General features: G+C 35.6%; 1 protein-coding gene across 1 annotated transcript in view; it reads left to right on the top strand.

Annotated features, from left to right (window-relative positions):
• The window catches only part of ITGA1 (integrin subunit alpha 1), a 70,156-nt gene that overhangs the window by 15,479 nt on the left and 41,966 nt on the right, over window positions 1-12,711 (top strand).

Below are 12,711 nucleotides of genomic sequence, written 5' to 3'. Positions count from 1 at the left end.
AGATAAGTGTTCAGAAAAAATGAAATTAATGTTGACAATTAATGTTGACAACTGTGAGCCCACCCTTTCTTTATTTTGAAGACTTGTCTTTCTTGTCTAAATATGGAAAACTAATTTTGAACTGATGTGGGGTTTTTTGGAAAGAGTGTTGAAATCATCACTGAAAAAATGCATAGGGCTTTAGCCAGTAGTAATTTGAATTTGAGCTTTTTTTGCTTATTTCTAGAACACTTTTAAGACTATTTTGTTCCCTGCATTAAGCACTTTTATTTTGACATAAGGACTGGCAAGAAATAAATGTATGTTAGAGAGCAGAAAGTTCCTACTACTGAAAAAATGAGAAATTGGAACAGAGTTCCAGTCAGAAAAAAATCGGAGCGAAAGGTCACTTTTATACAGAATTTGTTTATCCTGAGAAATGTGATCTAGTTGCCAGCAACAGATAGGAATCAATTCAGCAGTCCTGTACCCATGCTTGGAACAGAAGCAGAGCACTTGCTGTTTTTATTTCATCAGAGCATTGTGTTGCCCTGTTTATATCTGCTCAATTCTTTGCACATATGTTCACACTACATCTCGAAAATCGCACCACATTGCACCACAACACTGACCTCCTGTCAGACAGGCGTTAGCTGTCTGAGATAATGATGCAAAAATGCTTAGATTAGGTGCCTGATAAGCATTTAATAGGTAATTTCTTTTCCATCTCTGCCAGTTAGATCTCCTCCAGGAGCTGTAAAGGTCATTGAAAAATAATGTTTGAGTGTTTTATTTGTAAACAGGTATTTGACTGAAGTAATTGATCATTAAATGTGTTTCCTTTAGAAAGCATGTTTAATTTTTCAGAATTACTCCAGTAATTCCGAAGTGAGCAGCTATCAGTTGGTCCTCTGTATCTATTGGCACAGCTTGGAATAGTTTGTTTCTTACAAAATCAACTGTGGTATCCCATAAAAAAGCAACTGTGGTATCCAAAAAGCTGTAGACCAAAGAAGAATAGAAAGAGCTCAGCATCAGCACAGCTGTGCTGCCTCATAGCTGGGCAGGAAGAAGGAGCTGGAAGTGATCTGCCAGTCTCTGCTGCTGAAACTATAATTGAAGTGCTACTTGCATAAAACTGATGTTAAATCTGTGGTAAGGTAGTACATGTTTGCAACAGGAGTGTTGTGGGATATAAGTTGGTGACATGAAGTTCATTTTGTACCTTTTAAGAAAGTCCTTTTTTTAAGACTTGCAGGTCCTGTTCACTTTAGAAGACTGAGACACTCTTAAACTCACCTAAGTTTTGTGAACTTCAATTGAGCTTGGACAGTTTCCTCATTATTAAACTTCCATGGTGGTTCTGTGAGGGTGATGCAGATGTTTGAAAGAAAAAGTAACAGGGTCTTTATGGAACTCCTGGTGTCATGAGGATACTTTCAGAATAGGCCTGGTCCAGATAGATATCTTTAAAATCATGGGTGTATCTCAGTGCTGTGGGTGGGAAATGAAAGTTAGTAGTGCCAATAATTCATGTAGAAAAATCTATCTTAAACTGCATCTAAAAAGCAGGATGTTTTTCTGCCTCTAGAATCCAGCTCTAATTTTTTGGGGGGGAAACAAACCTTCCTTTTATAATCTCATCATGACTGGTTCCAAATTTCCCTGAATTGTTTATTGACCAATAAAAATGAACATTTGCAGTAAAAAGACCTAAGATTAATTTTGCAGTGCTTTCAACTGATTTACCAGAAAAATCCCTACAGCAATGATACAACAAAAGAGGTGTTCATGCTCTTACTGATACATATGTAGTACCAGAGTCTTCAAAAATTAGTAGATATTGTTGGTGATGCAGATTATGGTAAAGTTTTCAGTACGTTGCTTATCAGTATTGACAATTCATGATGAAGTTTCTTTTGGATAATTTATTAGCTTTTCACTTTAAAAAAAGTATCTTGATTGTAAAAATATGCCACATAAAAGAAGAATATTAAAAGCCCATAAAATTTTACTGCAATTTTTTAAATTGCTTTGTGAAATGACAATGAAATAATCACCAATCTTGGCCATCTTCTATTCCAAAAATGTTCCTCATAATTATTTCAGGGAATAAGTTTCTTGCTAAGGGTGCATCTTCTGTTTTTATTTCATGAGTGAGACTGATGGAAAGCTGGCATTTTGATTTTGTCTTTTTTTCTCATGGTCACAGATGAACACTGTATGCCAATTCCTGCCTTAGTGGTATAAGAATCCTTTACAGAAAGTTCAGTTTTATCTGTTGCCTGTAAATTTTGCTCACCTCACAGGTAGACTGGAAATGAGCTACACTCACATGACACAATCAAGCTTGTGGGAAGTCCTTGTGATTATCTTAGACCATAAAATGAGCTAAGCTGCAAAATACCTTTTGCAGCAGTCTTATGAATGGAATAGTGCAGTACCATTCTTTTGGGTTTTTTTGACCAAATGAGTAAACTTTTTTTTCTTAGGGTGCACTCTTTCATGATATGTGTGTGGTTTTTATAGCCTTTACTAGATTGGGCAGCTATTTTTGTGGTTAAATCCATGGAAAATTTGATTTAATCATCAATGTGGTAATAATATAATAATAATTATAATAATTATAATATACTTTGCAGTTCCACATTCTTATCTGCTTGGATTTCTCAGTTATAAGCATAAATTTTATGATATCAGAGAGGCATGTTCTTTAAATTGTCCAGTACAGTAAAAGATTTCTCATCACAGTTAATTCATGTTTAGAGATGACTAAGGAAACAAACTGGCTGAGGATTATCTTCTCTTTTAGCAGTGAAAAGTCACAGATTTCAAGCCAGGAGAGCTCTGTATGTCTTAGTAGAAAGCGGCTACTGTGATCACCCGTGCTGGCACATGCTCGAAACAGGCTCAGGATTTTGCTATGAGCGGGGTGGACTGATCTGTGCAAACAGGCAGTGCCTGCTCCCTCGTTCTCTGGCAGGACAGGCTGGCTTTCCCTGAGGGCATTTCAGTTCTGTGCAGTTGGGGATGAAGAGGCATTTCCATCTGGCCTTGTGTGAGAGCACTAGCATCTGGGACCATTCATGGAGAAATTCCAGCACGTCAATGAATACGTGACTTATTTTCCATTATTTTCTGTAGCAGTCTCTTATCAACTGTATTCTCACTGTAGTAATTTTTTTGTTACCAATAGGAGAAAAAGTTTTAAAAAAATGAATCTTGAACAATTTTATTGGTGGTACATTTGATGCATCACAAAGAATTAACATAGGCAATAAGAAAAAGGAATTGTTTGGATGATGGTTCATATTTTTAGTCCAAGCTCCATGTCAAGCATTTTCCTTCAGCATGTTGCCTTTAGCAGCAGTAGGTTTTATGCCTTACTCTCCACTTATTATTAATTTCAACTTTACTAGAGTACTTCACGTTAGTAAAGGTGTTTTCTGTGTTCAACTGTTGTATTTCCCTGTGTGAAATGGAGTTCAGTTTAGTAAATATTATTTTGACTGACTTTTTTTCTGGAAACTGTTAGCTTTATATAGCAAGTTTTTATATAACAGGTTTTTCTGAAGAAAAAAACTAAGTCTTAATGCTAAAAAACACTTTGAAGTTTAAGAGTTTTCAGGTCTCTGCTGTATTATGAGAATACATACAAACAGGGAAACAGAACTCTACTTTATGTAGCCATGACATAAGCTGCAGAAACATAGTGGTTTCGACAAGAACGTGGTTCAACTAAAAGTTAATTTTCTGTTGTCTTACTATGAAAATTATAGCTGCATTGTTATGAGAAATAATAGGTAAGCTGTCTCCGTGCATCTTGGCTATAGTTTGCAAATTGATTTTTACTTTTAATATACATGTCTGCGATTTTATTCTGAAGTGTGCCTCTGCCCCACTTGTCTCTGTCATTTTTGTTTGGTCAAACTTTCTTCTTGCTTTTGGGTTTCCCCACCCCCAAATCACTGCATAGCAAAATCGTTAAAGATCAAAGGATATTTCTAAACTTCCATCTTTTCCCTTCCATTGCACTCCAAAAGAAATTGGCTCACAGCTATATTGATATTGATGCATTTTATAGAGATAATGTGTAAAAAGTGGCTTAGGTATGATGCTCTAGCTAGCTGAGTGTGAGTGGGTCATACCAGGATATTTGCACTTCCTTTTAGAGATTTTTTTTCTGTCCTGAAGCCTTGAGTGATTTGGTTGAGAGCAAGCCAATGATTATGCTCAGCCCACGGCAATGAAAGACAGGAGTTAGTAGTTATTGTGAAGTAAAGGAATGAAAAAAGTTGTGCTAGCTTAAGACTTTGAGAAAAATTACCTGACAATCTCTAAAAACAACTGGAGGAGGAAATGAAGGGGTAAAAGAACCAAGTCAGGTACGCAAAAGAATTCTTTTCCTTCATTCATGTCACAAATGGAATGATGGACTTTACTCACAGGAGTGAAACACCAATATGTATTGTTGATATAAAACAGTGAGTTGACAAAATTCAGTGGTAAATGCGGTGGTGGTTTAAGAAGATTTGGTGGCAAAGTACACTTGTAGACTATTAACAGCGTAGAGGCCAGAGACAGATAAAGCTGCCATGGAGAATTTTCTGTCATGTCATCAGGTTCAGAAAGGACTGTCTAGCTTTCTAAACTCCTCTCAGAGAGGAGTAAATCTAGGTGCAGCTAGATCCTCTCCTGGTTCTAGACTTGGTCAATGCTTATGTCCAAAGGATTGTATGTGCACAATCAATCCTCTGTATCACTTAGCTAAGGTGTCAGAGTCTAGCATGCTGTTAATCACTTACCGAGAGTGTGCTGCTGGAAAGAGTCTTTCAGTTCCTCAAGGAGTAGCTTTAGAGGTCCTTTCTCAGGAGAGAAAGAGGCACGCTTGCAGTCCAGGCAGGGAGATAGCAGTATTAGTTTTCAGTTGGGTTCTTTTTTTGTTGTTGTTTTGTTGGGTTTTTTTAAATCAGTTTTTAGACTATCACATTTCCCACAAAGTTTGAAAGGAATTTGTGTCTTGGGGCATTTTAATTTTATAGATAGTTGGTTTTAAATTTGGTGGAATAGACTGTTGAAGCATAGGCTTATCAGACAGAGTGGCTTATTTGGAGGCCTTTTCTGGTGCAATGGTTCACATTCTCTTAAAGTCTATTTAGATTTTTTTATACATGAATAACAACACAGTGGCAATATATCTACCTTCAGAAGTGCATTAATTTGCCTGCAATGTTTAGCATTTTTTTCTTGGTTTTGGCAGGCTTTTTTTCAAAGATAACTTGCAAAGGATAAGTTTCTAAGGAAAAAAGCAAATACAAAGCATGAATTCAAAAGAAACTTAAAAATATGTAGACAATGTCATTTGCAATTCATATTTGATCATTGACAAGTAGTGATTTCCTCAAATCAAAGGATTCACCAGTGTCGTGAGTATTCAGGACTTTCTTTTTCCTTAGTCCCTACATTAGCATACTAAAATTGTGAAAGATGTGGGCCATGTTGCATAATGGCGAAAGTCACCAGTCTCCATATTTTCAAAATAAACCTCCATTGAATCACAAATTACTCTTACTGTTGAACATGTATTACACTTAACATCTCTGCCTTGAAATTTCTGACCTAATTCTACAGCCTTACATGTGTTTTTTCATGAGCTTCAACTCTAAAGTAAACTCTGCATTGTAAACTCTGTGTTGTGAAAAGCATCTCTGATTCAAAGATACATTTACAATAACCAATTGCTAACCATAATAAAGTGGCACTATGTAAGGATAGTCATACCATTTTTTTAACCAGACAGTGATGTGTTGACATTCTCAATCATTTGTGCTACCTATAGCTTGCACAAGCAAGCTATATCTTTAGATTGAATCACAGACAAAAAGTTAGAGGAACATTTGAAGTGACATATGTAATTTGATAAGATAGAAAAGATACGACAGGTATTTGCTTAAGAATGGAAAAAAGGATTAGATTTTCTTCCTCCCATTAAGCAAGTGTCACAGAATTTAATTTTGTAGGAAACATTAAATTATTGCTTAGAAATATTCATTAATTATTTCACATAAGGAAAGTATCAAGAGTTCTTGATACTCAATTTCTTGTTTTAATACTCGTTTAAAAAAACAATAAGGTTCATATTGCATCTACTTAAGTGGGGTTTTTTGAGGCTAAGAGCAACAAAATTGACCTGTAGAACGTAAAGTATGCTTGTGTGGTAAAACAGCTTAACTAACAGTGTGAAGTCAAATGAAAAATCCCTATGGAAGAAGTGGCTTCCAGGCTTGGTATCTTGTATTTCCTGCACCACAGGGTGTACTTGACCTACCATGCTAGTTTCAAGAAGGCTATACAATGGAAAGCTTACAGAACATCAGCCAGCAAAGCTGAGATTTGTCATAACTGAACAAGTGGTTGTAGAAAACCAAATTAAGTGTCCTATTTGACCCTTACTGATTGGTTTTATTTCAGAAAACAACATACATGGTCATTTTAGCTATGGTTTCTGCCTGAAATATGGGGCTTACACATGAAGCTGTATGTTAGCAAATTAAAGTTCCAGTAGGGCATTCATGACGAATCGTCTTTGATAGCAAAGGAGGATGGACATCGAGGGAATATAAGGATTTGCAGAGACTTGTGTGGAGTTAAGTCTTGATGGAAGAACTGTGTCCAAAAGATGGACTGGAAATCATTGAAGACTAGATAAAATATTTTCTAAGAGTTGTTTCACTTTCATCAAGCTGCTAAATTCACTAAGACTTTGTAAATTTGCACAAGTTGAGAAGCGGACCTCATAAAGTTCTTTGTATGTAACTGCATATTTCTAAGGCTTTTTCTTTCTTTTGTGAGAAAGTGCAAAATGCTAAGGATTGTGATAATGAGAGGAGCACTTTCCAAATTTTGAACAAAATACTTTTATTTTGATAACTGCTAATTGAGTGAGGAACATATTCTTGGTCTCTGCCATTCTATTTCCAAAAGTTTTGCCTGTTGCATCGTGTTACTCATTTGGTACCACATTACAAAGCATTGATTCAGTATATTTTCAGACTTGATACTGCATTATAAAGCTATTTTCCAGCACAAAATACTTTGTATGAAACCAGCAAAGAGAGCTTTATTTAATGGATTATACAAAGCATTTAATTAGTTTTGAAAAGCATTTGGCTACTGCATCTGGAATTACTTTCAAATATATATTTCTTGGTCTTCTGGGGTATTTATCTACTTTTAATACGAAGTGGTATATTAATTATTCAGTCTCTTTCCAGAGAGTCAGTCTTTTGCTCTTCAAAGGTTAAAGATTAAAGAAAAAATGCTGGAGGCAAAATCATACAAAAGTTCTTTTGTAGCCCAGAAAAATAAAAAGCTCGATTTAAGCACTACTGAAAAAGTTTCTGAAGTTGATTTTTTTTTTAATATATGTGCAGCTTTACTTGAAATATGTTGATATTTAGCCAGGCAGAACTGAATGCAACAAGAACTCCTGCCTCAGCCTCCTTGGCCTTCTGCTGTAAGACCAGAGTACTGTGGCCCCTGAACTCACAGACAGCAATTGTACAATGCTGTTGTATTTTCTTCCATTTGGCATGTCAGTGGCTAAATCTCTTTTTCATAGGAAAAGGCTGTGTAATTCTGCAGTGACATTATCACAAGTGAAGTGAAAAATAAAGTGTGTAGATTTGCTGATCCAGCAAATAATCCCCTTTCACATGTTTGAGCCATTATTTTTAAAACAGTGTTTCTGTAGGTATTACTTGACAAGTGGATGCATGTTTACTCTTCCTTGCTACCAGCCAGATGCAGCCCAGCCCTGACCCAAGAGTGCATGGGGTGGTGTTGGTGCAGCTAAAGGATCCAGCTTTGGGGAGATTTTATTTCCCAAGACTCGGTGCTGCACGTACTGAAGGACACAGTTTGTTCTCTGCACCTGGCTTGATTGCAGCCAGCCCAGAGGTGCAGCTCAGGCTTGCAGGTGCCAACACACAGCAGTATCCATTTCCTCTGGTGAAAGAGTTTTCAGATTGCAGAGCATGATATCATTTGCCGCCTTTCTGAAGATAAGCTTTTGTGGGAGGCCACAGCAGTGCTTCCCTCACTGAATCACATTTACTGGCACCCTACTTGTGTCCTTTTATGCTGCTTAGTTTCATAGGTTTTCTAAGATACGAGACAGATAGTCTTAGCAACATTGATGTAAAATACTTTTAAAGGCAGCCAGTTACTGTCTTACAATTAGGACATCTTTTCTAATATCACTTAGCTTTCAGTACATTTTGGTCACGTGCACAGTTCCCTGTTGCTGTATTCCACACCTGTTCTGTTTGCAGGTTTTTAAAATATCTTTACAACACCACGGATTGCAACACACGCTGTACGAACATTAAGGCAATTTTTCTTTTATTTTCCAAGATGTCTAAATATACAAGAACTCCTTAAAACATTTTAATCTTAGCCTTCCACTTAAATTTCTGCATTCTCTCCATTCTCTCTTATACTCCAGGATGGAGCCAGTCTTATCTTTTTTTTTTTTTTTCTTTTTTTAAATTTCCCGGTATTTTCCAATTGTGCATACTTAGAAAAAAACATTTCTACTTGTTTTGGTGTGCTCCTTGGTGCACCTAGAGCTGCTTTGTTTCAGTCTTCTGCAAAATGCAGATGAATTGATAAAAACATCTGAAGTGCTATGGCAGTAAGTGTGAAATGAAACAAAAATAACTTTTTGACCACATGCTGGCAGGGAGAAATAGTGCACAGCCAATGTGTTAGTCTAGTCGAATGCTAAGTGTAAGTTTGTCCTTTCCTGTTTTTGAAAGAAAACATTTGTATTTCTCGGGATAATCTCTATTTATAGAGGATGCAATTTTTATTTGCCACACACCATACACAGTTAAAATTTCCTGACTCAATTTACTCTCTTCTTTTGTATAAGTTGGTCTTTGTGTTGCCATTTATTGTAGGTGATTTGTGGTGATATATTTTTCATAGACACAATCAGGTGTTAGGCTTTGTTCTAGTTTAAGTTATGTTTATATCAATTTTTTTAGGAAAATAAGAGTTCTGATTCTGGGTTTGTAAGGTTAGAGTGGCCAGCCAGGCAATATGCTTGCGAACAACTCCCAGAAAAATCTGGTTTTGCATGGTTTGGAGGTAGAATGACTATCCAGACAGCACAAACGTTTAGTTAAAAGAACTCATTAAATAAAACAGAAAAGAATTTATTAGTGGCTACTGGACAAGTATGAGCTACTACTCCAGGTTTGTAATAGAAATAATATTTGTGTTGTCGTCTTGGTGACTGAGTGTTAACCTTTCATGTATAGGTACAAGCTGTGCTAAGCAAAGAATGGCACATGCATCAGCTCATGTTCTGCTCAGTGTAAATCAGTAGTGAAAGGGACATTGTCCCAGGTTTTCTGCAGTGCCTCAATTCTTGTAGAACATGAAGATAAAATTGTAACTTCAGTATTAACCTTTGAGAAATCTTTATACTCTGCATTTCTGAACTATGTCAGTCAATTCTGGTCAGTTCACAGTCATTCTGTTAACGGAACAAATAGTTCAAGATCTTAATTTACATACATTATTTGTGATTAAGTCAAATATTATGTATCTTATGAATTTTTTTTCCCTTAAGTCCTATAATTCGTAAGAGTATCCTCTCTGACTTCCCTATAGTTCTACTTTTTCCACTGCTTCTGCCAATATTCTTCTTAATTCATACACAAGTTAGTTGGAAATAGAGAATGCATGCCATATTAGACAGAAATTGGAAGTTTGAAAGAATTCAAGTTAGATATTATTATTAATGTAATTTTCACAATCACTAATATTTGTAGATGTTCTGAATCATTAGTTCCTGTGTACATTGTTCTCTCTACTAAAAAATGTAATAAAGCATGAAAGCCAAGTTGCCATAAATCAATAGATTGTTGCTAGCTATATGTGTAATATAAGCCACCATAAACTCCACTTTTCCATTTACCATCTGATGATTTGAACATGTCTTTGGCTTGTAAGATTTGCTTTTACAGGATCTATGGGAAGTGCAGCAAGATACCTTTAAATACATTAATTATTTATAAGTTAATTTTACACTGCTTATCATGAACCTTACTTTAATGCAAAAACATTATGCTCATGATGTTTGAAAGCACATAGAAGACAGAGAAAGCCATGCAATACATTTGCATATTAAAATATGCCAGACAGTTTGTACATGAAGTCAAACTTCAAAGCATCTGACTTCTGGCTAAGACGGAAGGAGAAGATGAGAGAGCAATAGCACAGCCATACTGGATCAAATCAAGATCATGTTTTGTCCAGTATCGTGTCTGCAGGAGTGCATGTAAGCTGATAGCTACAGACAAAAAGTAACCACACATATGTAACGTTCCTCTTCCAGTTTCCAAGTATCTCCAACTAAAGAGATTTCCTGAACCAGATGTGCGTTCTGTGTGGGTTGTAAACTGTCATGGTTTTGTCTTCCATTGTGTTATCCAGATCCCCATTGAGCTCATTACATTTAGCCTCCAAAACATTCTTTGCCAACAAGATCTACAGGTTTGTTCTGCTGTGTGGAGTAACCACCTCAATTTTATCTCTGACCAGTGTGGCCCATCTGGCTTCTTTTGGTTCCTGTAGCTTTATTTTTTCAGAAGAAAGCATTATTATTGTTGATTCTAATTTGGCCTCACTCATAAGCATGAGGTTTTGGGTGGTTGGTAGTAAATAGCTGGCATTTTTTATTCATCTTCTAGTTTACTTTTAGCGTTTCATATTTTCAGCTGTTATAACTATGAGGATTAGAAACCCATGCATTAAATTATCATATTTGTGAATGTAACCAATTCAGGAAACTTCAAGACCATATCCTGTAATGACCACAGAGTAAAAATCTGTATTTGTCAATATTGCATCACTGTGATGAAACTCCTCGTCTATCAGCAGATGATAAAATTATGGTGGAGGATATAATGGTGAAGTGAAGAGAGTTCAGGATGCACGTGTCACCATTGGCTGCTTTAGGAGAAAGCAAATGGGCTGTCGTTTGTGGCCTTTAGTATTTCATATCATGATATTGAACATCATCATAAGGTGAGAAAAAGGAAGAGCATGCCTCTAAAGACCTCTAGAAGGATATTCTGTCCTTCTTGTTCAGAGGCTAAAGTGAATGGGCTTCTGGAGATCATTAAGAGATGAGCTGACATGGGTATATTTTGCTTCTACATTTCTTCTTGAACTAAATAATGAATTTAGTTATTTTAGCAGGTGTCTCATTAATACTGTTTCATTGTCTAGGAGGTAGATTCTCAGTGTAAGTGACACAGTCACAATCCCTTATATGGTTTGAAAAGTAGTAATAGCGATTGGGTTTTACTCTTTTAGTAGTAAATTCCAGTTTTTACTGAAATTTAACAAAAGAAGACTTAAACTAGTGATAACGTGAATGAATTCCTAAAAATTTGGTTTATTCATTTCAATTATACTTGAATAATTGAGAATAGGGGAGCAAAATACCTATTGCATATGGACAGGCATAGCAGAATTTCTTGAAGCATACATGTTTAAGGAAGACAAAATTATTTTCCAACAAATTATTTCCCACCAGGATGTCTGTCAATGATTAATTTTTTCTTATCACTTGCAATGAATATTTTCTGAAGAACTAATCTCTGTTTTAGTTTTTTTTTCACATCTTTATATTTCCTGACTCTGACTGGAGGAAGAAAAACTAAAATAACACAAATTAAACTTTTCCTTTTTTTTGCTGTCCAGTGAAACTGGAAATACCTACTGAATGACAAATGGTCTTCTGTGATAATTTTACTGCATTACGCAGGAAATAAGATGCTGAGAGAGACAGATTAGCATTGACCACTTGGGAGCTTAATTATAGTAACAAGCTTTCCATGAGAATTTTGTCAACTCAATGGTGAATAACACAGATGTGTTTTAGTAACTGGACGTTATTTAAATGCTTTGAAATACAGCAAGTACTGGGTATTTGGGTATTTTTATGTAACTGTTAAGTGTCAGCAAATGATCATGAAATGCTTCTTTAATAATAAATGAAATTAAATTAGTGTATATTTGTGTTTTTAAGCAGTCTCAATGTTTTACAAATTCACCTGATTTTTGACTCTTGTGAATTAAATACAGCTCTGCAGCAACGGAGTCAGTGGTTACTTTTGAAACTGATTTACAGGACAAAGATGGAAGGGATCACTATAAGAAATAGTAAATAAAGATAAATAGCTTTGTTTTTATGTTTAAACAGTGCTTTTTGCTTCTTAATGAGCCTTGCAGTTGGTTATAGGTATCACTTCAAGCTGGATTTTTTACTCTATATCTCAAATTTTTCTGAAACTTGCTATAATATCAGACTTCTGCAGTATTTTCCTAGGTGATGATCACTCAATTTAAGGCTGTGGGAAATCAGTCAGAAGAAGCATTCACTGTCTTGATTGATCTCTTCATAGTCCAAGATCACCATAGCATAGCAACTTTTGCTAAATGCACAAGTATCAGAGTTCTGCAAATAATGACATATAGGTACTATGGAGACCAGCATATTGTTGCATAGAAAATCCATTTTATTCTTTTCCGAACATAAATGGTTTACAGGAATTAAGAGAAAATTATATGCTTTTTTTTTTCTCTAATATAGATTAAAATTAAATAAATCTGAAAGCTTTTCCTCATTCTTTTCCTATGTGTTTTTTATGC

Source organism: Zosterops lateralis, assembly GCF_965231275.1.
Source record: "Zosterops lateralis genome assembly, chromosome: Z".
NCBI lineage: Eukaryota > Metazoa > Chordata > Aves > Passeriformes > Zosteropidae > Zosterops > Zosterops lateralis.
Note: the sequence above shows the minus strand (reverse complement) of the source record. Positions and strands in the feature narration are given on the sequence as shown.